We start from the raw sequence: 26967 nt of genomic DNA, 5'->3' as shown, positions 1-26967 counted from the left end.
ATCATTACACTCGCCGCCCACTCTATCGACTAATTCGTCGAGCTTTTGCATAGCCGTCTCAGTGAGGAACTGGCTGAGAGGAACTTGCGATCACTGTTGACGCTGTATTATCACTCTCTCTCTAACATCCATTTCGTATTACTTTATTATTGCTAATGATGACACGAAACTTTATCTTTTTTCATATCTCAACTTCGTACACGTTCTTCTTATCATTGACTGGAATACTTAAGTCCGTAAAAAGTCCAAAAACAAATACTTTTCGCTTGAGAAGCACACATGCGAACGGCGATTAAGTTGTGTGCATAACGGTACACGGTATCGTAATCAGGAATCGTTCTTCCGCTTATGAAATAAATTCCGATCGACTGACAGTTGAGAGCAAATAGATTATCGCGAACGAGTAATGCTGGTTATTGCGGGCAACCTTGGCGTAAGAACTCGGAGATTGCGGTGTGTCTTTGATTACCGTGATCAATTTCAATGTTTCTTTATTACTCTTCGAGTATCTGCTATCGCATAATAATTAACAACATCATCCATACAAAAAGTGATTAACATTATAATTAATTATAATTAAACTACACTTTCTAAAATAATAATCGAAGTAGCAAAGTAGAGTATTCAACGTTAATTAATAATTATAGTGTGAGTAAATCAAGAGGAGCGTTTGATAATCACACGATCTTAAGGCAAATGTCACGTGCGAAAAACAGTTTTACTTGCCACTTTTACGTAATCATTCGCGTAGACGATTATGACACGCGTCTACCTGCCCGATCAAATTAAAATACCGCAGGTTTGGCACTATCGATCACAGTTTATACGGCGAGTTTGAAAAACAAAAAAATTGCAACGTACGTTCTTATGTAACTCTAAGAGAAGTTTGCATAACGGTCACACCACAAGTTGACGACAGGAAATTAGTTTTAGTCTCTATGTAAGATAATCTCTTGCAGCTGAGTATAGTCAATCTTCAATTTTTACGTCGACCGCCGTTGTTATCTTAATCGATACAGAAGCCGCATTTTGCACTTTATGTATTGATAAGCATACAGGGAACAACGAAACGGATAGAGATCTTGCAAAAAATACAAATTTATACGCCGCATTTAAACATGAGTTTCTGAGCTTGAGAGTGTTATCTCATTTAAAGATCGCATATTGTATTGAACGGAGAAGCAATGTATTTAGATTTAAATGCAAAGGTAGAGACTAAAACAATTATTTCTCTTGACAACAAACTTGTTAAGTTATAATTATTAAAATTAGATATGTCATATGTTATATTTCTTTTAAATTCTTTCGAAAATTATTTAAAAATTACTTTTACAAAAAAAGTTGCAATTAATTAATATAAATGTGCTAACAAAAAATCTGATAAAAGAAAAAATAATAATTTGAATACCTTGATGACAAAATCGTTCATCAAGATCAAAATCTTATCTTTTTATAAAAATTTATAAGAAGTTTATTGACACAAGTTCATTGGCAAGACTCAAACAGAGAAAAGCAGCTATCACGCGGTAAATCTGGAGAAAATGTATATACGCGACGACGAAATTGTCGATATGTCCCGCGTGGAATGTTAATAAGACCACGCGAGTAGCCTCCTTGACAATGTCCTCGACCGCACGCATTCCGCGTGTATCGTAAATCGCCGTTACTTACGCCGTAACCGCGAAACATGTGCGGGTGTGGAACCAAACTTTCAGTACATAATCCGAGTAAATAATGGATGATCGCCAAAACAAAACATATACAGTATGCACATCACAAAGTATAGTCTTTGTTACAAATTTTTTAAAAGACAAACACACAGATACTACTCTTTCTGGTGAAAATTTGATTAAATGCTATCGTTTTTAAAATTTTTTAATTTTTAATATACTTTTCTAAAGATTAAATTTCTAATTTCGAAAACTGTTATTTGAGAATAAATAAAATTGTAAAATTTTATTATTTATTTTTATCGCTAAAGTTTAATTTGCAAAAATTATACGTGAAGAATATTATGATGATTTTACGTAGAAATAAATGAGAATCTCGTATTACTTTGATTAATGCAGCTGCAATCGAGAGAAAGTGTATGATTTTTGCCGTACTTATGTTAGCACAAGCACAAATTAGATAGTGGCTTGATAAAGATTTTATATGCATCTAGTCGTCCATGTTTCTTCGATATCTGTTATTTATAAACTATAACCTAATTTCTAATAAAATTTTTAGAAGGTTGATATAAAAATTACAAATTTTAAATAAAGTATATATTTTATATAAATAAAAAATTAGTTTACACAAGATTATTTTATAAAAAAATACAGTTTTCTATATATTATGATTGTTTTCCAAATAATATTATATATTCACTGTCGAAAACATAAATTTGATGCATTCAATTAATTCAATTTGTTAAACAATAATTTGTTAAAGAAAGTAAAATGAAAAAGTTTCTAGAAAATTAAAAAGAAATGAAACTGTGAAACTATTTGAAAGATCTGTTCTGTACTGGATGGAATAAAAACAAACGCAAATGAAACATAAAGCAGCGCGCCTTGCAAAGTAAACGTCTGGAAAGAATTCTATTCTTTCGAATATCTTTTAGGTATTTTTTAGATGTTTTAATCATTTTTCTGATGTTTAAGTTATAAGTATTTTGAGCAATTCTCATAAATAGCATAGTATATTTGAATGTCAGAATATTATTGACATATTTCAGAAACATTAAACATCAAAGCGAAACATATAGTTTCCATCGTTTTCGCATTCAAGGTGATAGCAATATAAGCCGGTATATTAATAAGAGAAAATTTAACTCAACAGCCATAAGATTGTGAGATAAAACCCAACCATCCGCCAAATTGCTCTTGTTTCAAATCAAATGTCACGTCGATAAAAAAAGCAGAGTATCTCCAGTTGCTTTGCAACCAGAATGACTTCAAAGTCACGAAATCGGATGCATAAATACGGACGATTCAACAAGGTCAGTCTCGACATCGTCGTCGATTTGTATATGCATGTTTCTCTAATATTAGAAAATGTTCGTATGTGTGTATACGTATCATAAAAAAAATAATCTAAATCTTCCGCCATATGAGAATTCTGACTTTATCCTTTTTTTTGTTAATACACATACGCCTAATTTTGGCAGCACAGAATTCGTCAAACAAAAAATCATTATTGCGTATATTATTGTGTATCATCATTTATGTACACCGTAAGATTTGTATATAAGTAACTGTATGTACAACACACATTTTATTATATTACGATAGAAGAATAAATACGAGAACTATAATCCGCTTAGTCAATTCAAAAATGACATCGGCTTTATCTTGATAACGTGCAAAATGATCAAATCTAGATAATACGCGAGGGAACGCCAAATGCGATTATTTTTTATATATACATATATATATTTAAAGATTATCAGCTCGTGCAATTAATTAAGTGGTAGGATTGACAAAAGAAAATTAATCAATTGTTTATTAATAATTAATTTAAAGTACACCACTCAAGAAACAAAATATTCTGCTTTTTATTTTGTAAAATGTTAAATATTGCACAGTAAAAATGATTTAGTTGTCACATACGGCGTTCCTTCTGGCACATAGCATCTTATTGTTTACATGCTATAGCCTTTGCTGTCATTCGTGCGGCGAGGCTTCCAGCAGGTCATATAACTGCAGGAGTTGCTGCGTGCATCATCGTAGATTACTTTTTTTAAAGTGCGATTATCTGTACAATTATCGTAAGTAGCTATTATTATTAATTAAATATCACTTATTATAATTATCTGTCCATTAAATTATTTCTACAATAAACGATATGTAAAAGTATCGCGTGTCGGAAATTATTTGATCAAAATAACAAAAAGATGTATCGCATTATATATTTCTTGTGCATGTATTGTTTATTAATTATAAATATATATATATATATATATATATATATATATATATATATCACGGAATTCATGATAACATGATGTCATACTTGCTATATTAAATTTTAATTTCATAATTAAGATAGTTGTGTACGATATACGATGTTTATTCTTATAACCTATTATTGTTTACATACATGTAGCATTGAAATGATTCGTACGACGATATTCGAACAAATAGATAGCATATTTTTCGAAATGCGATAAGCGATTAAGGATGTTCTGGATGTATAATAGTAGGAAAAAATTGTCAAAATTAAAAAGAAAACATGTTTCTTACGTTTATATTGGTTTGAGAAATTAAAAAAATAAATTCGGGTTATGAAAAAAATTAAAGTATCACAAAATAATATGGATTTTGATGTCTTCGTAAAAGAAAATAATTTTAATTAATATTTTTCCTAATTTATGGCAAAAACTTTTGATCGTGAATATCTTCTGAAATCAACTGCAAAAAACAATGGAAAACGAGTAATTTGCAGAAAGAGAGAAAGAGACAGATAACATTTTTCTACAATTTTTAGTAAATAACTTTTAAACGAATTAGTGGATCTAAATCAAGTTTTGCACAAATATTTATTAGAATTTCCTTAATATGTGTGAAAATTTTTATTTCATTGGTAATATTTTTTCTTTGTCAAATTTATCAATAAGTGCTACAATAGGCGATTTTCCATAAAAATCAATAGTAACTTCAAATTTAAATAACTTTCAAACCGTTAAGAGAATTGTACTTAGTTTTTGCACAAATATTCAGAAGAAATAGTAGAACATGAATCTATGAAATTTTAATGCTTTTGTTAGTATTTCGATATATGTCACATACATCCTTAACAATTCATGAAGTTGCTACAATGCATCGTAATTTTCGTATTTGTTCTTCCATTGTCATACAATAAAATGCGCATGACAAGCCGTTACTAAAAAGACCGCACGACTACCGTTTTCTATTGATTAATACTAAGTTATAATTAACCGTGTTTTTGCAAGTGAGTAAAAAATAACAAAAGATGAACTAAAGAACAATTTTGAGAAAAGGATAACAAAGCAACCCCATGAGATAAGCAATTTATAATTTATTTAATAATAATTTTTATTTATAAAATTAACAAATTTTTAAATTAAAAGATATTTCTTTTTTATAAATTACGCAATCTTTTATCAAATATCAACGTTGCTTTACTTTGCTCTTGTGTATCAGATAATCTTAAAAATTATTCCAGATTTTTATTTCAAATTATAATACAAATTATATTTGTATTAACGGTTAATTCAGAAACCACTCAATCGCCATAATCACTGCAATAACAAATAGTATTATTATTGAGAATACGCATGATGATAAATTAATATATGTACATAAAGAATAATTTTAATAAAAACTAATAATCTTTCAACAAAATAAATGACAAAAGAAGATAGTTTGTTTATAAATTTTATTTAAGTTTATAAACTTAATGTAATAGGATACTTCTTATGAAATTCAGAGTTATGAGAACATAAAATGACTAAACATTTTTTTATATTTTCTAAATACATATTTTTAATAAGACAAAAAAAAACAAGCTAGCAGAGCGTGGTTTCGATCCACGGACCTCTGGGTTATGGGCCCAGCACGCTTCCACTGCGCCACTCTGCTTGTTGACTGCATCCCTATAAAAGAATAATTTAAGGTACTCAATAAAGAGCCCTGTATTTCTTTAAAAAATCGATTGCTTTCAAAGTCCCGATCGCGGATATAACATTATTGCATCCAACACGACAATTTTTTCAGTTAAAATATTTGTTATTTATTTCAAAATAAAATAATAAATTGTAGATAAAAAAAAAAAATTTCCACTTATTCACCCCATGCAGGGATGTAACTCGTCAGCAGAGTGGCGCAGTGGAAGCGTGCTGGGCCCATAACCCAGAGGTCCGTGGATCGAAACCACGTTCTGCTAGATTATTTTTTGCTTCGTAAAAAATAATTATAGAAAAATTTTGAAACATATAGATCTGAAAAACCTAAAATTAAATAGTACGTAGCCTAATAAAGCTAATGTGGTTACACTTATTGTAAGAAAGAAATGCTTATAAGTTATTACTAGCATATGTTCAAAAAATTTTGGAACATATTTCGAATATTAGGGGTCTTCTAACATTAGATTTTTATATTTACTTGATATCGAAATATTTTGCATCGCGTAACGTCAATCGCTGTCGCAAAATTTCGACGATTTGTGGAAAAGGAATGACACGATATCTAATGTTCTGAAGTCCCGTAATCTTGATAGCGGTCATGATGCCGTGCACGCACGAATGGACGATGAATGCCCATATTCCTTCATCATTGTCGTTCTTCGTGAGGGAATCGAGACGACGCGAGAGTTCAGAGGTTCATTCGAGTTCACGAACATAAATTCGGTGTAAAACCTACCGCAAGGCCTGATCGGTATACCGTTCTCTTCTTGTTTAAGATCGCCAACATGAAACTGACTTTATTTCTAACTTTAATTCAACTGAGTCCTCGCCTCTTCTTAAGGCTAGAATTAGCGGTGTACAAGAGAAATCAAAGTTACAATTAAAGTTATCCAACATTGATGAAATTGACTGACAGCTGTTCACGTAACTGACATTTCTCTGCTCTTATCTTACAATTGCTATTACTATATAAATGAATTTCTTAATTATACTTTCCCTTTTCTCTTCCCGTTAATTATCGATTAACCGATTCAATACACGATCAATTTAGTTGGCATTTTCGTGCATTTTATTCGCGAGCTTATTCAAATTTTATCACAGTTGATCAGGCGCGACGTTTTCAATGCTCTTATATATATGCATATGCAAAGGTATTTTTTGGTATGCGAATGACACGATGTTGTGTACAACAGCGCACGATGTCGCATAAATCATACGTAAATAGAAACGAAAAGAGACAAGATAGAAAGCGAATGGTCGACGTCGTGCATGCAACCATCATTGTAACACAATGGTGCTTGACTTATAAGGCGCGTGAATTCACGGCACTCATTCGCATCTAGTTTCCAAAGTGGAATATCAACGCGATCGAACGCGTACGCAACAGCATTTGCTTTTACATGTGCGAGTTTACTTCTATTACGCGTCTTTGTGGTAAGAAGGTTCCCGCTATCGCCAAGAACTTCCTTCGTCAATAAAACGATCCACCCACGCCTTAGTCAAGGACTTCTCAATCGATTACGTCTGATTCGAATATTAAATTGAGAGATGGTACATTCAATTTCTGGATAGAGACGCGTTCGATGTGAATCATAATAATGGAAATACTATCTGAATAATATATACTGTTTTAGTATTTATTATTATTATATTTGCTATAATGCATAATTATTAGGATTTTATGCCGCTACTACGTTGTAATATTATAATAGCATTACACAGTTCATGAGGAAAGAGAAATTTTAATTAAATATTTTTATAATATTTTAAATGCGCTGATTTTTTATGTTGTCAAATTGATATCTCCAATCTCTTTGTGCTTCGAAAATATTTCCGCAATTTACAATTGAGAGTCTCTACAGCAACAGATTACCCATCGATCGAAGCCATTTTGCAAATGCAAATAAACATCTCGTGCGTCCAGGTGCGCGCTTCCCTTTTAAGTTCTGAGATCTTGAACTAGCTCTCCTACATACCAGCCATCATGGCATGCGATTACGACTACCGTTAATATTATCCAGAAAGCTTATATGTCTAGAAAATTTTTAATCGTTTTGCATAAAAAAAAACAAATAAAAATAAAAATTATTGTAATTATGAATTCTAATAAAAAAGATTTATAACTTCTTTTAATAAAATAATTAATTACTGATAAAAAGAATATCCTTTTACTTATATACGTTTCATTTAAAAATGCAATATGCTGCAATGAAAGCATGTTGAGCCGACAAATTTGTAAATCAAAATCATGCTTTGCTAAATATTTTAAAAATGCTTCCCATATAAACGAAACTTTCCCGATAACTCGCCGACACACTCGCAGTCTCTGTATCCTATAAATCTTTGTGAAATGTCGAATAAACACATAAAGCGTAACAAAGTAAAATGGTTATGGGGTGGAGGCTGCAACGGGCCGGTGACTCCCTCGATGCAGTTCCTGGTGACGTCTGACTAAGCGTTCTATTTCGACGCACTCTCGGAGGCCGCATGACTAATCCACCGCGCGCATACATCAACGCAGGTGGAACTCATCCGAGAATGTCGCGTTTCGAGATTTAGATTAGTAGGCGAGGGAGAAGTTGAGGCGCGTTATTACATAGCGCGTATAAACTCCGTATATGATTATTACTTTATAATAACCCCTACTGTTATTTCTATAGTCGTTTCAAACCTTTAAGTACGAATGTATACAATATGTGTACGCGTTCATTCGAGATTTAAAAATTTTAAAAAGGGGGAAATATACTTTTTGATTAGCAATCGAGATTAAGGACTCAGTCTGCTCTAGTAATATAAAAAAATTGAACATTTTTATAAATTTTTCGACTATTAAAAATTGATCTTTTTCGCGTTTTACATATTTTTATTGATTTGTTTTTGATATATTGATTGGAATAGTACATCAATATATTAATATTATAATATTATAATATTAATCTTAAATATTTAATTTTTTATTCAATACGAGCTTTTGCGTGTAGATGATTTGGCGAAAAATTTTGAGGATATTTTTGAGATACTTAACTAATTTTATTAGAAGATTGAAAAGTAACAAAGTATTTTAAAGTCATTTTTTAAAGTTAGATATCTCAATTTTGCTAAATTTTTTTATTTCTTGAAAATAAAAAAATATTAAATATTAATTTTTTAAATTGTAATTGGATTAATTTCTAAAAATATATCTTATAAAACTGGACCGAATTTTTTCATTTCAGACAATAACACAAAGAGCAGCATGTCACTATCGTTTCTGAACACGCGCAGAGGCTCGTATTAAATAATAATAAAAAAAAAAAAAACTAAATGTCCAAGATTTAAAAGTTCTGACATATTGTTTAAACATCAATAAATGTAAAACGCCAAAACAATCAATTTTTATATTAAAAAAAAAATTTCTAAAGATCATCAATTTTTCATACTGCTGGAATAGACTAAGTCCATTAATCGTGGAAATCATTTCTTTCATGATTAATTTATATATATTGTTATATGTAATTTATAACATTGTTATATGTATTACATTGACTGAAAGTTATCTGTAAGTTTCTTAAAAAATATGTTGCAAAAAAACTATATGATGGTGAAATAATATTTATATATTATTTGACATTCTTTCTTTTCTTTTTTCTCATGAGATTTATCTATCGTTATTTAATATCTAAAGCATATATTTCAAAAATATTTTTATATTACAAAAAATATATAAAAAAAATTGATACATATAAATCATACGCGTATTTTCGTGCGCCGAGAATCTAAGTCGAGATAACTCAGAGTGCTACTATATTAATCAAAACACGATAAGCAATGCAATAAATGTTTCAAGCATAAAGATCAATAACGATCAAGTTAATCGTAACACATTCGTCGAAATATTTTTCGACACTCTCTACCATAGATTTTCTAACAATAAGGTAAGGTAAGGTTTTCCTTTCTACCATGACTATTCCGTGAATAAGCAGATTTTGCGGCGCTTGCCGAGAACCGGGAATGTATTTACAGTATCACTTTCGTCGAACAACACGCGACGAGAATAGGAATGAACCGATGGTACGGAAGTCAGTGAAGATCACTTTCGTTGACTTTCTTCTTTCCGATCGAAATTTTTCGCGGTTCGGCGAACACGTGGATTGTCGTTCCCTAAACGCCAATCGATAGAGAAAGTTCAGTTTCGAAAACACGATGGATAGTTATGCGAATTGCTATGCGGACGGCGTAAAAGCGCGTCCAGGAGGGGGCAGGCGCCTCGTAATAGTCTCTTTTTTTATCCGAAATCAAAATGCGAGATGCAACAAGCACGAATGCTCGGAATGTCAAATATATTTGATACGTATCGAACCGCGAACGAGAGGACTTGGATGGGCTAGTAGTCGGTCGATATAAGCGTAATTCAATGAGGAGAAACGTGGAGACGAAAAATTACCAGAATATGATTCAGCAGATTAAAATAAAATGTTTCTTCGTCGTGGGATGTTAAATATAAACGCTACATCATTCTCTACCAGTGAGTAATAGCCAAAATATGCATTAAATGCTTATCATATCACATATCACTAATTTAATCAATTTAACAATAGACCTTTAAAACTCTTGTCGATATCTGTGACTGTTATCATAAATTGTTCTATGCAATTTAAGTCTTCTATTATAAGAGAAATAATGTTTGTTCAGATTTTATCTCGATTAACATTGCCTAATCAGTTTGCTGCTCAAAATTCGATGTCGAAAGATGAAGAATTTTTTAACCGAGAATTTTTAATGAAAAATAACATTCTTTTGTAGTAACTAATAGAGAATTGTAATAACTAAAGAGAATTGTGTACTTGAAAATTAAATAGAGATGATTCTCTAAACATGAACAATTCAATGATAAAAAATATTACTTTATCAGCATTTAAGATAATAAATATCTTATCTGCAAGGGATTTTTTATGCTACCTATACAGCAAGGGATAATTTATGCTTATTCATTCAAGTTCAGTACAAGAGACTGAAAATCGTTACCATTTAAATTTTCAAGCAACGTTCAAATATTATTTCATTTTAAAAATACATTTAAAATACAAACCCATCTTGATTGCTGGATCTAGAATTTTTAATTCTCTCCGCAGTCACGTTTTCCATTCATCTGAAGGCGGCAAAATGTATCTTTTGCTCTCGGCGTTTCTCATTTTCAGTCTGAAGAGACGCAAACATGCGTGTCACGCACGGGAAGGAACAAGAGATCTGAAACAAAAGATCCTGATGATGCGAAGAAAGAGAACGAGAAAGGAGGAAAGAGAGACAAAGAGAAAGAGAAAATGCGGCAACTATCTTCCTGGTCATCAATTTAACCGAATACATTAGCTCAATAATTAATAAATTTAATATATTTCGAAATATTCATTCAATTTGACATTGCACGTATGTGCACACACAATGTGTATATAAAGCACCGTTAGTTTTTAAAAAAATAAAATTAATAATTAATTTGTGAATTAAAGATTTGCTCTATAATTTAATCTCACAATTGTCCATATTATCTTATATCGAACTAACTTTGGTATAGTGATTGCATCACTGTTTTAATTGTACGACACAAAAATTTATGAAAATTAAAATTTTAATTTTTTGACATATACAGAGTGGCCCCGAACGTTCCAATCAGACTTTGAGATCTTATAGAAAATTTAATTCTGAACAAAAAATTTCCTATAAACATGGATCGAAAAATGCTTTCTTAAGAAGTTATCGCTCAAAAACTTCTGCAATCATGATTATTTTACACATTTTTCCAAATATCATGGAAAATGTGCGTCTTTAAACAAAAAGTACCAAAACAAAAGTTGTAGAAAATTAAATTATCTTTTAAATGAGATTAAAATGATTGTAGTACATTTCATAGGTTTTGAGATAACCAGTTTCAAATGTACAAAAAAAATATTTTTTTTTGCTGTCGAGATGTCTTTTTAAAGATACTTCCCATTTAGAAAATATTCTACAGTGCTATTTTAATTTAAAAAGAAGAATTACTTTATTTTTATGAAAGAAAAAGATTTTTGTTTTTTATTTTTATTGATTTTTCTCCAAGAAATTTATTAAGTTTCATCTTCTTTTTATTTTATTTCTCAAAACTTATGGAACGTACTACAATCATTTTGATCTCATTTAAAAGATAATTTAATTCTCTACAACTTTTTTTTCGATACTTTTTATTAAAAAAACGCATGCTTTCCCTGATATTTGTAAAAACATATAAAATAATCGTGATTTCAGAGGCTTTTTGGTTGCTACGTTGTTTAAGGAAGCATTTTTCGACCCATGTTTATAGGAAATTTGTTGTTCAGAATTAAATTTCCTATAAGATCTCAAAGTCTGGCTGGAACGTTCGGAGCCACCCTGTATATGTATATAATGGCCAAAATGTTTTTAATACACAGCACTATGGATGAATTGCGACAATGGATGAATGCATATTAATCAGCTGATTAATGTCTTTTATCGGACTAGAGTATAATATGAGATCCTCTCTATGATTCGCCCTCCATCCCTTGTTCCATCTTCGCATACCTAAATAAAGGTATTATATCGTATATTTGTGCGCTGGCTACCGGCTCTTCGATAAAGGCTCAAGATTTTCGTATCACGAAAATTACGATTCGCTTCTGCTTTTCTTTGCTCATCAATAATGACGTCGTCCATCGTTCGTCCACACTTCCAACTTCATTTAACGTCAAGAACTGAGAGTGACGAATTGTTGCAGCGTTAACGAGCGAGATCGGGAATGACGGAGGTATGTAACAGCTGTATACAGGGTGTTTCAAGAAGAATAGTAAATATTTTGGGAGGTTGTAGTATCGATTATTCTGAGTAAAAAAGTTCATATAAAAAGTGTCCAATTTTTAATGGATGCAAAGATACAGCTGTTCGAATAAACTGCCGCGCATACAAAGCATTATGAGAGGTATTGAAGAACGCGTACTTTTACCCAGGAGTTGCAAAGTGCATTAAGGTTGATAGTGAAATTTTCAAATTAGTACGAACTGTAAATTATTTGTCAATTATTTGTGTGTGTTTTGTATCATTCAATCTAGTCGATAAATACAAAAAATAAGTCATTTATCGTTCTTCAATGCCAATATCGAACATCTAGTGTCTCTACATCCATTGACAATTGGACACATATCTTAGTCACAGAAGAGATACTTGAGATACTACAATCTTCTACCTAAAATATTTACTATTTTCTCCTGAAACACTCTGTACAAAAGAAACGTCTCTTCTCTCTTTTCACGTTCGGCCTCGACCCGCGCGCAAAAGTTCGTCGAGGTTGCCGCGAGTCGATCCGAGTCGACCCGAGGACGGCCGACGCGACCCGAGCAGTGAGCGAACACGAGTCTGGCCGAGTGGCGACGGAAACGACCGATGACGCGGCTGCGTATCAAACAATCCTGCCTGCCCGGTCAGTTCCTCTCGGTAAACCGGCCCGATTGGTTGTTCTCGACGTCCTTCTCTCCCTTTCTCTGTCTGTCTCTCTTCTCCTCTCTTCTCTCTCACTCTCTCTCTCTCTCTCTCTCTTGCGCGCGCGAGCACACCTCGGATCTCATGACTAACGCAACGTTCGAGCGATAGCAGTGAGATAATCTTCCTCGTCGAGTGGCGAGATTCTACCGCGATTCAAGTGCGATCGATAAGAGTTGGTTTTGACAAGCGCACGGACAAGCCTTCGGGTGAGCAGCAGCCACCCGCCATAGCTCTCCTTCCAACCCCGGCATCTCTCTCTCTCGCTGTCTCTCTCGCGCGCGCGCGCGCGTGGAGGAGGATCGGTGCCTCTCCTGTCTGTGGATATTATTCGAAGGGAACCACAGGGAGCCCTCTCTCGCAAGGTAAGAGACGCCGCTGAGATAAGATGGACGCGTGGAATTCTCGCACGCGAGAATTTAGAAAGGCGTACGATAACGAGCGTATCTGCGCCCCGGGAAAGAGATCGTAAAACGCGAGAGATCGCGATTCCTTGACTTAGGCGCTACATCTCCGTCTGACCCAAATCCACTTTTAATTCGCGACGCCTAAATTCCGTACTTGTTTTCGCGATCAAATGACACGATCTTGCGAAATAATATATTTTTTTTTTTTCTTTTCTTTTCTTTAAACAAGGATAACCGCGTTAAAGGACGAGATCGCGTAAGATTCGAAGACGTAATAAAGGATGTCGTAAGTATTTAATTGCAAACAATTTCGAATCGCTTGTGGAAAAGAGCACAGGTAGATTTTATAGCGAACTGAGATTGCGTAATTGATATCGAGACATCTCTAGTAAGCGTAACCATAATTCGTCGAAAATCTTTCGAGAGAAAATGATGCGGTGTAGGATAATGATTACCTCGGAAGAGCGATTCTTCTTCTTCTTTTATGTGTTTAATGAAATCACTTTTATCGTTCGTTGCGTCAACTCAATTCTCGTCAAGTTAAGCCTTCGCAATTCTCCTTTAAATTGTTTTAAACTGCACAGAAAAATTCGGACAGAGAAAATTTACTCGTAATTGAAGTCTCGATGTTAAACACGTTGACGTAAACAACGCTGTAAATGTAACGTTGATATGAACAAGTTGTGGACTTGATCCTTGCTATGTCGACTCGATCGGATTATCAGTTTAAAGATGAGTGTAGACGCTATTACGCACTTAATAATTAGCGAGGCAAATTGATCGGGTGGTCTCTTTCCACGGGGGAGGGCTTTCGTTGCGCGATGTCGCGCGAACATGTATCCATTAACACATCCAATGCTGTTTCGCGTGTTATTTTGGCGTGTTACATAACAGATCCCATTAAATCGGGTTGATTTATAACGCCGCGTTTGCGAAACAAATTCGCAAACAGCGAACGCACGAAACGGCTCGTTCTTTTATGTTTCTTATCAGGAAAAGTTTCACGCGTACAGAGAATCCGTATGCTAGTCGAGTCTCTTTAGAATTATATATACGCACGTTTTCTAAAAATATAATATATTCAAGTTGCATAAACATGCGAAAAATACCTTTGTAATTTTTCGGAAATATTGACATGTTTTATTGTTTGATTTTTGTGTTTTATCGAAACTGCCGAGTGATTTGATTTGAATTACGCGTTAAAGTTTTGCCCGCGAGAATAAGAGAATAAACATTATTAATAATTAAAATAATTATATAAATAAGAATAAGTATAAACATTCTAAAGAAGTATATTATAAATAAGTATAAACATTATTAATAATTAAAATAATTATGTATATAAAATTATTAAATAAAATTTATTTCTTTTTTTTATAATTATTCATGTCTGCATACATTTGATTCAAAAGCTTAATTTTTTTAATACGAGAATATAAATGCTAATCCAGTGTCATTCGTCATTTTCTCGCCGTGATGGAAAGAAGTAGCATACGGTGTTGACCACACACGCTTCTATCATCGAATTAATGCTTACAATGATCAATATCACGCGGTATTTCTCCGCAGAATCTTAGTTAGTAAAAAAAAAATTTGACATTTTATCGCTACATTTGACTTATAGAAATATCGATAAAATTTGCTTGGTTTCCTAACAATATTCTGGGATTATCTCTCTTTTGCAATTTATTCGAGATGTAAGCAATTCTTAAATCGCAAGTATACTCTTTCATGCAGGGCCCAACTGTACGTTGTGATGCGGAATTTATCGATCAGCTGGTGAAAGTGACGTTATTTGATACAAATTTAGAAAGCCGCGTGGCATCCGCGACTCGATACACAAATAAATTGTGTTTCCCCCGCAGTTTTACACATTCGAATTTACAAGTTTCAATTATTATCTATTATTTATTATTTGTCAATTTTTAATCTTCTGTTTTAATAATAAGCCAAATATTAGAATTTATATATACATTAATATTTTTTTCTAATATTCAGCTAATTATTACAATACAAAGTAAAGAATCGGAAAAAGTAAATAACAATGTGTCGAAGCTTTATAAAATTTTAAAACCTATGAATATATATATGGAATCTTTATATATTATTTTATAGCTTATTTTATAATCTATAAAATAAGCTTGATAAAAATTTTGTAGTCGCCTCGCGACGCTATTTGTCGCTACAGTTGCATCGTTAAGAACGAATCATACGTTTTTATCGAACGACGTAGTCGACGTGATTTTGCTCTACATGCGGAACACAGGTGGAGGAAACGCGTCGTCGCTTCCCGTTCTTTTTTCGTAGCTCGATAGCGGAAACGCTAACAATCGTAATGCGCGAACAGGTAGACGGGAGGGAGGGAGGATGACCGGTCAGTAGAAATCGATGATTCCTTTTAACCGCTTATTTGTCCGCTTTAATAGTAACGAAGGAAGTCGGCTGTCGCGCTTTCATGATTATTATACTTTCCTCAGTAATCCTTCAATGCGCCTCGATACCTTTATCTATAATATCATTTAAATAGATGGCGGGAGGGAAAAGGGGAGAGGTCGATGCACGAGGATGACCGCGAGGGGATGTTGGCGAAATATTAAAAAGGCAATTAATTAAAACGGACGGGAGAGTGACTTGTCGGTTCCTGGCCGGCAAAAGCGCTAATAGACTTAATGCACTTGGCAATTATTTCTTCTTACCGCGATCTCTTAGCGACGCAGCCCAACATCCGCGCGATTACGATTACGTTTGAAGAGCCGTTGCGTTTACAAATATCAAAATAATTCAACATTTTTTTTTTTAACGCGAATTAACGAGATAAAGGGCACTTACTCACGTGCATAATTATCTCGATGATATTATTAACGAGCCGAGGAGAGATTCACGAGCAAGCCAATCGAAAATATCGCGGAATGTGTCTATAAATATAGTTGATTCGAGCGAGTATAGATTAAATCGACGTCGACCGACATATTAAATTATACCGTCGCCGTAATTACACTCGCATCTGCATTCGCCATTTTCTCCCGGTTTAGAAAACCGGTTCATCGTCGCCCAAGTAACTCCACACACACATATATATATATGTTTATATATATATATATATATATATGTTTATATATATATATATACACACACACATACAAGCCATGCGGTAAGCGCGAATCCGCGTTCGTCTACTTTGCTGTTAGCGCTGTAAGCCCGATTCGGGCTGTCTCCGACGACAGGCGACATGCGCTCCGAAAGATGATGAAAAAGTTAGCGTGTACGCATCGCGACTAACTTTCTCCGTCAAGTTGATTTCCATCCAGTACACCTGCGCGCATTGTGCATTAATTCTTGGACAATGACACGCGAGGCATCTTGCTATTACTAAAGAAACTGCGGAGCATTCTTCCCCGGCAATTCTTTTTAACATCTCTTGTAATATATTGTAGACATGTATGCGTGACATTTCTATCGTATTTCTACTATAATGAGATAATGTCATCGACGATTATTGGCTGATAATTTTGTCTTAATATTTTTATTTTATATCATTGGCGATGCTGCGACCTTTTCAATTGATCTCTCTGCCAGTCTAGCTTTACTCTAGCTCTACTCTAATAAAGATTTTCGGCAACTGCAGTAGAGCGATACGCTCGAGCAAAGAGTGAGTTGATGAATAATCAGGGTTGACGGGCAATAACGGAGTTAATTTTCGTTCAATGGGAAGTAACTTTGATAACAAATTAAAGAAGCTAAGATTTTCTTCAGATCTTTCCTTTGCAGTTATCAGACAAAGATATTCGTTAGAGCGAATAATTTATAACTCTTGGGCATTTTAAAATTAATTCTTAAGTCTATATACTATGCAATATACGGAATGGAAAATAATGTCCATTCTGGTCACGCGTGATTTATAATTTAGAATTTCACTCTTTCCTAATATATATATATAGGGTGTCCGACAATTCGCGATACACCCTTTAAGGAAAGATAGAGAGTGTTATTTTGAACAGAAAAGTCCTGTATCATTTTTTTCTATAACGCTTAATAAAAGAGTTATTACTGAGTGAAGTCTGGCCGATCTTTAGCTGGACGCACGATCGGTGAGCCGCGCGCCTGACGGTGCGTGAGCGCTCAGATGTTTATGACAGCTCTCTTATTAAGCGTTATAGAAAAAAATGGTACAGGACTTTTCTGTTCAAAATAACACTCCCTATCTTTCCTTAAAGGGTGTATCACGAATTGCCGGACACCCTGTATATATATATATATATATATATATATATATATATATATATATATATATATTATATATGTATCCCTAATACGTATCATTACCCTGCGAGTTTCTTTCATAGGTCACGCAAGTCTAATCATCACATTGATAAAGTGTGGATCTTGGCGGAATGAAAGAGTGAAATCATCATTTCGCGTCACGTCCATCTTCATTAGGAAACCGTACGATTGTTCGTTTATCTCTGTAAGCCAACAGGTTTTTGAAGATTAACTTGAATCGTGCACAATTATCGCGATTAGAATATTTCGCACGAAGCCCCGCGCGTCAAAGCCATTTTTGAGGTAACAATACAATAAGCCAAGATAAGCTTGAGAATTCATGACGAATATCGTACGACGCGCCTTTGCGATGTTGCCTCAAACGAGCTTTCCCCTCGTTTTTGTGAAAATGACCCCCTTCTCATAGGTGACTATTTGACTCGACTGCGAGGAAATCCCCTCAATGAGGTAAAAAGAAACGTTCACACGCAGTCTGTCTCTCTTTTCGCAGCGTTTTCTCTCTTCTTCTGACCTCTATCTCTAACATGGGAACTCGGCTTCAAGTATATAACAAAATTAATGATTTCTCTGAATAGAATAGTGTTAGTGATGCTCTCTCGATATTTTAAATAAAAAATCTCATCATTTTTTTTCACTCTCCTTATTATATACTAAAAATCGCATAATAAAACAAAACAAAAAAAAAAATAAAATAAAAGATCTATATATTAGTTTTCACATTTAACTCTCTCTCTCTCTCTCTCTCTCTCTCCCTCTTCTCGTTCGCGTATTCATAATATTAACAGGCTAATTTTTTGCGTATCCATTAAACGCACAGGAAACAGGAAACCCTTCGACATTTAGATGGACTGATACGCGTGCCTCGGGCCTAATTTACACCGATATACTTTAATACGCACCAAGTACTATACCGGCCAATCATAGTCAATTCCTCCAAAGAATGGAGTGGCTGTGATTAAGTATAGTGTTCAGTCACATATTAAAGTATATCGGTGTAAACTAGGCTTGGATGTAGGCATCATTAAATCCGTTGTTCGTACTAGTTTCACGCGCATTTACATGCATAGAAAACGGAGTTAAAACCGAGGCGCACAACAAGTTTCACAAGTCACATTCGTGCGACGCGCGCGCGAACACATCCTATTCAAATATATGGCTTCTCAACTTACTCTGTCACGCGAAGCTCTTTGTTTAGCTACGAAATAAGATCTGGGAAAACCTAGTATCTTCTCTCTACTTCCCCTCTTCTCTCTCTCTCTCTCTCTCTCTCTCTCTCTCTCCCTCCCTCTCTCTCTCTCTTTTTCTCTTTCTTTCTGATACCAGAGTATATTACAATGTTTTAATTTTTCAACAATTTATATTTTATAAAAAATCACGTCACAATTTTATTTCGTATCTTTACAATGTGATTTATCTTGTGTTATGCAAATACTCTGGCAACACAAAAACAGAGATCCTAAAGATGTTGCGATCTTTCAAGCGTCTTTTATAGACTCATCTCGTGAGTAGATAGATATATTAAATTGCACTTTCAAGACCGATGAGAATAATTCATTCGAATTGAACGATGCAAAAATAAGTGCACGCGTGTAAGTGTCTGGCCTGAGTTACGTATCATTGCGACACCTATTGTCATAGGCGGATAAAATAAACGATTATCCGCAGCGCCATTAATTAATTTGCATTCGACTGTACGCACGCGGAGCACATGACAGTTATTATGTAGCCGCTTTCGTATCTTTACATTCCAGTCATGTACGATAAAAGTATGTTGATAAAAACACGTCGCGACACCTGTTACACGTAGATACGATAATTATAGTCATCGGCCTTTCGCCTGCTATTACGCCCGTAGGAATCCGGGTACTCCGAGAATGCGGAGAAAGAAAGAGACAGACAGAACTGCTGAACGACAGCTGTGAATGTGCCTTGCCCGTTTTATTGATCAATGTTCTAAAGTGACATCGATACCTTCCTCACGTTGCACATCCAACATGGAAAGTGTTAACCTTTAAAAAGTCAAGAAATTCTTTAACTTATCATCGATCATGATTTAATTATCTCTTGGCTTCTGCTGTCAGAAGAAGAGCATAGAGATATTTACTAATTTAACATTGATTTGTCTTTTTTTGCGTATGAAGGAAAATAATAGCTCGGCAGTTAATGAAATAATTGGTTTTTCTTACAATAATATTAATTATGAATTCGCAAAAATATAACAGCGTCAATGCATCACACGATTTTCTTCTATATTTATACGATGTACGCTGCGTGTGTGCATTTTGCCTTGTCAGAGTTTAAAATAGCGGTTCTCAAGCTGTGATTCTCGTAGAATCATAGAACTTTGTGAGACTTTAGCGATTGAAACGAGAAGAACGTTATTGACCGGAATAAATCACATTAAAAATAACACAAACTTACTCTCTAATAAACCACATATAACCATCAGGGAAAACGTATACAATCATGCACGTAATTTATGTGAAAAAAAACTTTGTGATTATTAAAAAAAAATATATATATATATATATATATATATATATATAAGAAATTGCCTTAAAAAATAACTAAATAAAATCGAGATGGAATTTTTCGACGATGTAATCCCTACGGAATCTCTTTGCTTTCTCTCTGTATCTCTCTCTCTCTCTTCTGTCGTACTTTTATTAAATTTATGAATTTCTGAAATTGATCGGACAGAGATCTCGTATTTCTAACGGGAGATAACTTTTCAGAGAAATATACGCAAACTGCTCGATATGTCCGCAATCGCGCCTAGTTTACGAGAAATCTATTTCTCTCTTCTGTTTTCTCTCTCTCTTTCTTTTTCTCTTAATACTAAATATCAACGTGCATAAATCAAACCGCGTATCGTTGGCGTGACACTGGTAGATTGAACCACATTCCGGTGTGCAACGGATGCACTTAGGTGGACCCGAGCTAACCTTTGTCAAAAGAAAAATAAATACCATGACGCCGCGGACAGGGGGAAATAAGAAAAGAGAGAGAGAGATAGGAAGAAAAAAGACAGTGCAGCGGAATACTTGAACGGCTAAGTCGTAATTTAAATTTAATCTACCGTCGATTAAAGTCTCATTAGGCGATCGGATCAACGATTGGGTACTCGCCAACTGCTCGCTCGATTTAAACGCGTAATGCTTTGCCACCGTGCAATCTACGCGCGGATCGCGTTTCTACCGTGCCGGTGAGATGGCTGAATAGTCGATTCTTATTTAAATAGCGAGATACGAGGGATCCTTTTGCACAATCTAGTCGCCTTGGACCGCTCTGGTAGAGAGATATATTTTAACCGTCTGTTTGAGCCCCTGTTCTTACGATTCGAAACATATTAGCACATTATCCGGTTAATTTCATCTTTTATGAATGCGCAAAGCATATGTGTATACATTCTCTACACATGCCGCTCTATGTTTATTTGTTTTCTTTGATTTAAATATATTTTATATATCTCAGAGAGAGAGAGAGAGAGAGAGAGAAAAAAATTTCTTAAAGTAATATTATGTTTGTCTGAGCACCGCGCAATAAACGTAAACATATAACTGTATTTAAAGATTGTATGCAAAAAAATTTGAAATATATTCACACTGTGTTACATTCATGCAAAATTGTTTTTCAATAAAACATGGTCTATTTATAAACGCTGTTTAATTGAAGGTGCTGATAAATAAAATTTACGAGAAATCTATGAAATATTAACGCAATTGTAAAAAGTGTACTCTTCCTATGTTTTGGCACATAATTAAAATTATTAAAAAAATTAATTATTAAAATCTTTTTTATGAAATTTTATGGATAATAGCGCACAAGCCGTTAAATATTGTGTTGCCTTGGAGAAAAGGACCTCTATATATGGGTATTCACGGTACTCCTCGGTCTTTAGAAGTTGGGCAGGGCCGCCGCACAATGCGACCTGAGGAAGATTAAATCTTTTGGCAGCTGACAGTGGGCTTTGTGCTTATTTCCGACCGACCTGCTTTAGCTCTTCGAACGCGTCGTCGTCGCGCTCCCCTCCCTCCCCTCCCCGTCTCTCGCAGCCTCTCGTATTTTCGCTCGTTCAAAGTTGCGAGAGACGTTCGAGCCTATGAACCCTTACCGTCCATTCAAAATGCATTTGTGAGAATAACACGCGGTCTAAAAATAGTGAGCAAGGTAAATGATGCGGAAAGAAAACCGCAAGTCTTTACCATTTTCCTTTTTTGGAAATAAACATGTATTTTATACAATAAATATATGGCGGCACTTATATACTTTATACAATTTTATTTATTTTATTTATAGAATAATAGTTTTTTTATATATAAAATATAAATTACACGTATAAATTTTGATAGATTGTCAATAAGTCGCTCTTGCTTTGAAGTAATTTATAAATTGCAAAGAAACGTTAAATAAATTCAAAAAATCTATACTACATATAGGTACATATTAATAAACAGACTAAAATGTTAAGAGAAAAATTTATCCTATTTTTACGAATACTATATTTTATAGCTTTTCTTCTTTTTGAAATATAATTGCGCGCGAATCTCTCATTTTAGTTGCAACAAAAATACTGTAAATAGAATGCGGTAAGTAGAGCCAATTTTTTTTCAGATATATAGTTGTGTGGCAGATCTGAACAACGTGTTTTATATACCGGGCTAGCTGATTAAACGCCGTGTTAAGGCGAGGCAATGGCGAGCATAACGATAAGCAGTGGATTGGCTGTAAAAATGCGTGTTTTTTTTTTTCTTTTTCGCTTTTTCAAAATTAATACTATCGGCGAACCGATAAATCCTCCTGATGATTCGCGGAAACGCACGGAAAAGGTTGAAAATGAGCGAGTGCAACCCAGCAAATGAGGACAGCTGGAACGAGCGATGCGGAACCTACGATGCGTACTTACCTCGCGTAAGCGTAGTACAAGGCGCGTAACAATTATCGATGATACAGCTGTTGGCGAACTCGTGGACTCGATTACGCTCGCTTACGGCTAAGAGCGCTGCTGCAAAAGGCGTGCTCTCTCTCGATTCCGCTTTCTTCCGTTTCGACGTTGCGCGTTCTCGTTAATTTAATGGGCAGAAATAACTATTATGCTTTTAAACCGTAAAATTAGATTCGTAACTTTACGGATGATGCTGGCATTATTCTTATTACGTTATTGCGTTTTACGTGTCTGCGATTCGATAAAATGAAAATTACACGCCCGATTTTTGTCAGTATTTTATATTTTCTTGGAGGAAGAAATTCGAAATCACGTATATATTTCGAATTTCGTATATGAATTTTTACTATTTCTCTTTCTTCTCTCGCCTTCCGTGCATCTTCTTCCTGCCAATTTAATACACTCTCTTATCCATTCTACTAACGCGACTCGATCCCGAGTTTGCTCGCTCGTAATGTTTTTTCGCGGCGCACAAGACAAGCTCCGGCTTGTCACTGTACGGCGCGTACGGCGAGGATGCCGTTGACCTCATCCTCAGGATCTTTAGAAGACGCAAAAACGCACACGCGAGATACCGTTGGCATACGAGTCACCGACTTAGATGCACCTGTTCCGTGCCGCTAGTAGCGATGCAATGCAATGCAATGTAATGCGATGAAATGCAATGCTCGCTCGTTCCTCGTTCGAGAGGACTCGACGGAAGTCACCGATATCGTGACGATGCCATTTTCATCCTCCACTCTTCTGCTCGGTGTGAATTACGTGGCCGTTGATGCCGCATTGTTGCGAGACAGCGTCACAATCGACAAGAGCCAGAGCTCCTGCCGCCAATTCTCTCATAATTTAATTTTTAGAAATTTCCAGTAATTTTTCTATCCCCGCGTGATAATCTTGAAGATAAATTACATGAAGAGAAAGGAAAGGTTTTTCTAACGGGGATATAAAATATATATTTTTTTTAATTTAAAAATTAAAAATATGGGACTGCTTAAAAATATGGGATTGCTTAAAATATGGGACTGACAGTGGTTTACAATATACCTAAAAATTAAATTCACTGATTAAACGCGGCAAGGATAGTTTGCCTATTAGCAATAGAACGGAGGTTGTTTACAAAATAAATTGTAAGAATTGTAGCGCTTCGTATATTGGCCAGACAAAAAGACACTTAAGCACCCGAGTCAAGGAACATTGTAATAATATAAAAATGCACGAAAGTAATTTATCCGTAATTAGCAAACACAAATTAAAATTTGATCATGACTTCGATTGGTCAGCGCCTGATATTCTACATAACGAAAAACATGTAAGAAAGAGAGAAATAGCTGAAATGTTTTTTCTTAAAAATTTGACAACACTATTAATTCCCAAAAGATACAGAGAATTTAAACAACATATACGATAAATTAATAAAGGTCGTTTAGTTGATCTCAGTATTCCAAACATAGTGGTTGACACACAATGTCAGTTTGACATTTCGATTTTTCTCTTTCTACTTTTTAATTATAACGTAAGTTGCTTAATCTTATTTTTTCTTTGTAACATGACTATCATTATTTATTGTATTGTAATTTTAGTTTCACTTGATAAGGACCAAAACCATATGGTCGAAACGTCGTGATATAATAATCAAACAATAAATTGCCAGTTTGGTCGTATAAACACTTGTTTATTAAAAATTAACTTTTGAAAAACACATTTGCAAGTTTCATTACAACAGTTTCAAGCAATATTCATATAGATTTTTGTTATACGGCCTCAATTTTTGTAAATAACAAAAAATAGGAAAAATATTTGTCTCCATCTTTATCATGGGAACAAATATATAAATTAACTTGTTGCAAACATTAATAAACAAATACTATAAAAAAAAATAAAATATAGGCTAATGGATCTAGGGCATATCTAGGGCTAGATGAAGCAAAGATCTCAGCACATTACGATGCATCGTGTCGCGTCGTGTCGCGGCATTCCAGTGCGTCCTTCACCTCAGAGAGAGAGAGAGAGAGAGAGGAACGCTCGCGTTTTATTTTCATGCTTTCGGCGCGCAATTGCATAACGGTCACGCACATATACGCATATGGACGATGAAACGCAAAGAGAAGGAGAGAGAGAGAGAGAGGGATAGAGAATGAGAGATACAGCCACGTGGAGGATGATTTTTTCGCACGCGTACGTACGTGCGTGCGTGTGCCACATTATCGTTGCGTTGCATAAAAAATACGCTTTGCAACAGTGTACGACAAACTAGCTATAATTCGCCGAGGTGTACCAGCGGCGTTTCAGATAGGCGAGCACTTAGCGCCGACATTCGCGGCCGCTTATTTATGCGATTTTACGGCTTCGGCGCCCGAAACGTCGGTGCTGTGCGCGAATAACGGTGTCTCATAAAATTATTTTACAACGTAAGATAGCACGGGGCGGGGGAGGGAGGGAGGAGGGATAGCCGCAGATTTAATCATAACCCGTTGAATCTTATGGTATAATATAGGGCGAAACATATGTTGGAGATCGCGATGATGGGACATATTGATATACGTTAACCACTTGCTCGCTCCCCTCTTTACGCCACGGCACACTTTACGTTCCAAAATTAGTTGGCGTTCAGGCTGTTTGCGCGATGTGCCGATTAGAATACTTTTTTTTTCTCGACGGAGGAGAGAAATCCGTGAATACGTATTATAATTTGTACTTGTTGCTGTATGTCAGAGTGTCTGTATTCCTTGGAAAAAAAAAAACTATGGGAGATCCTGGAAATATTAGGGAATTCAGTTTTGTTGTGTCTCGAGGAATTTTTTACAACACTTTTTTCTAATAATTTTCCTCCTACATCTCACATCTCAACAAAATATTAAACATGCGAATTCTTTACTGCAATTTTTAATGATAGAACAATTAAAATGTTACGCAAGTGGAAAATGTTTATCGCAATAGCTATTCAATTCCTTTTCAGCACAGTTGCAAATCTTTTTTTTTTTTTTAATGTATTTGAAACTTAAATAACTTTGTTTTCCTTTGTACGAGAGAAAAGTATTAGAAAACGCATACGATAAAAAAACTTATTTTAGAAATTCGCAGCAAAAAATCTCTCTTAAATCTCTTTAGGTAAAATATTCTCTTTACCTGAATGTTTAAACAAAAATATCTGCTAGATCAGGAAATTTTCGGGGAATCTTTTACAAAAATGGACACCCTATACATTATAATTATATATATAATGTTAATATTATGCGCATAATGTGCATATTATTGCAGATGAAAATAATGCAAACTTATTATCAACATTAACTATTATATAGAATTTTTACGTGGAAACACTTTGAAGAAAACACGCAAGTATTTTACGGGCAAATTTGCGGCTGGTTTCTTATGGCAAGCGAAGCGACGGTAAACGACGAGAGCAATTATTCGTACACCTCGTAGTCAATCGGTGATTATAGGTTCCCATGCGCGTAATCCGCGCGCTCATTATGAGGACACATTTCCGCTCGAGTCAAGTTAAGTTAAGTAAACGCCCGGTAGAATTCGCTCGCGCGTCCGTAAACAGCTGTCACTCTTCAAAATTCGTGTTTGGAAGACGCATTACTTTCCAAGTGGATATGGTCGGCGGTCGATTAACGGATTAATCGCTCGTCTCCACGCTTTCATCGGCAGCTGACGTTGCGCGCGCCCGATAAATACGGCGGCCCGTTAAGAACGCTAACGGGAACACGTCGATATTCGTGACGGCTGACGGATCGTGAATTCGTATTGCAGTCGACAGAATTTTCGGCCAATTCTCCTCGAGTTTTGTTCGCATATTTATTTGGCAATTACCAAACACAGCTGTTTGCTGTCAATTTTCCAATGCGCTATCGAATCATTAGGCACGACAGCGGAGCAAAAAAATAATGAGAACTTACTGTAAAGTCTTTCAGCGTGATCTCTTTATTTCCTTTTAAATGATTATATTTGGGCAACTATTTTTTTTTATTGTTTACCATATGTTTATATGCGAAACATATATACGTCGAAATTAAACGTTTTTTTTATCAGATTAATTAGATGAGAGAAGTTTGGATTTTAACTTTTTAAAACTTTTACATTTATATCTCTTGACACGATATAATTGAAGTTCATCAATTGCATAAATCTTAGCTGAACGGATAAAGTTTATGCTGATGTAACGTTAGTTATATAGTTACCCAATGGCGAGTTAGATTCTT

At 34.6% G+C, this 26967-nt stretch overlaps 1 protein-coding gene and 2 non-coding genes across 10 annotated transcripts in view; 2 read left to right on the top strand and 1 right to left on the bottom strand.

The window, feature by feature from the left end:
* Positions 1-5513: 5513 nt before the first annotated feature.
* Positions 5514-5585, bottom strand: Trnam-cau (transfer RNA methionine (anticodon CAU)). Its single transcript has one exon. It is a non-coding gene; the product is annotated as a tRNA-Met (tRNA).
* Positions 5586-5817: 232 nt separating this feature from the next.
* Trnam-cau (transfer RNA methionine (anticodon CAU)) lies at positions 5818-5889 on the top strand. Its single transcript has one exon. It is a non-coding gene; the product is annotated as a tRNA-Met (tRNA).
* A 7189-nt stretch (positions 5890-13078) lies between these two features.
* Positions 13079-26967, top strand: part of LOC126849364 (uncharacterized protein DDB_G0284459) — a 62537-nt gene continuing 48648 nt past the window's right edge. For 7 of the 8 annotated variants that reach the window (XM_050591180.1, XM_050591171.1, XM_050591163.1 and 4 more), the window contains exon 1: positions 13079-13494. The gene's annotated coding sequence lies outside the window, so the exon portion shown is untranslated. The remainder of the gene's footprint in view (positions 13495-26967) is intronic. The other variant, XM_050591148.1, reaches the window with a different exon arrangement.

Source organism: Cataglyphis hispanica, chromosome 1 (genome assembly GCF_021464435.1).
Source record: "Cataglyphis hispanica isolate Lineage 1 chromosome 1, ULB_Chis1_1.0, whole genome shotgun sequence".
Taxonomy (NCBI): Eukaryota; Metazoa; Arthropoda; class Insecta; order Hymenoptera; family Formicidae; genus Cataglyphis; species Cataglyphis hispanica.
This window is presented reverse-complemented; position numbering and strand designations above follow the sequence as displayed.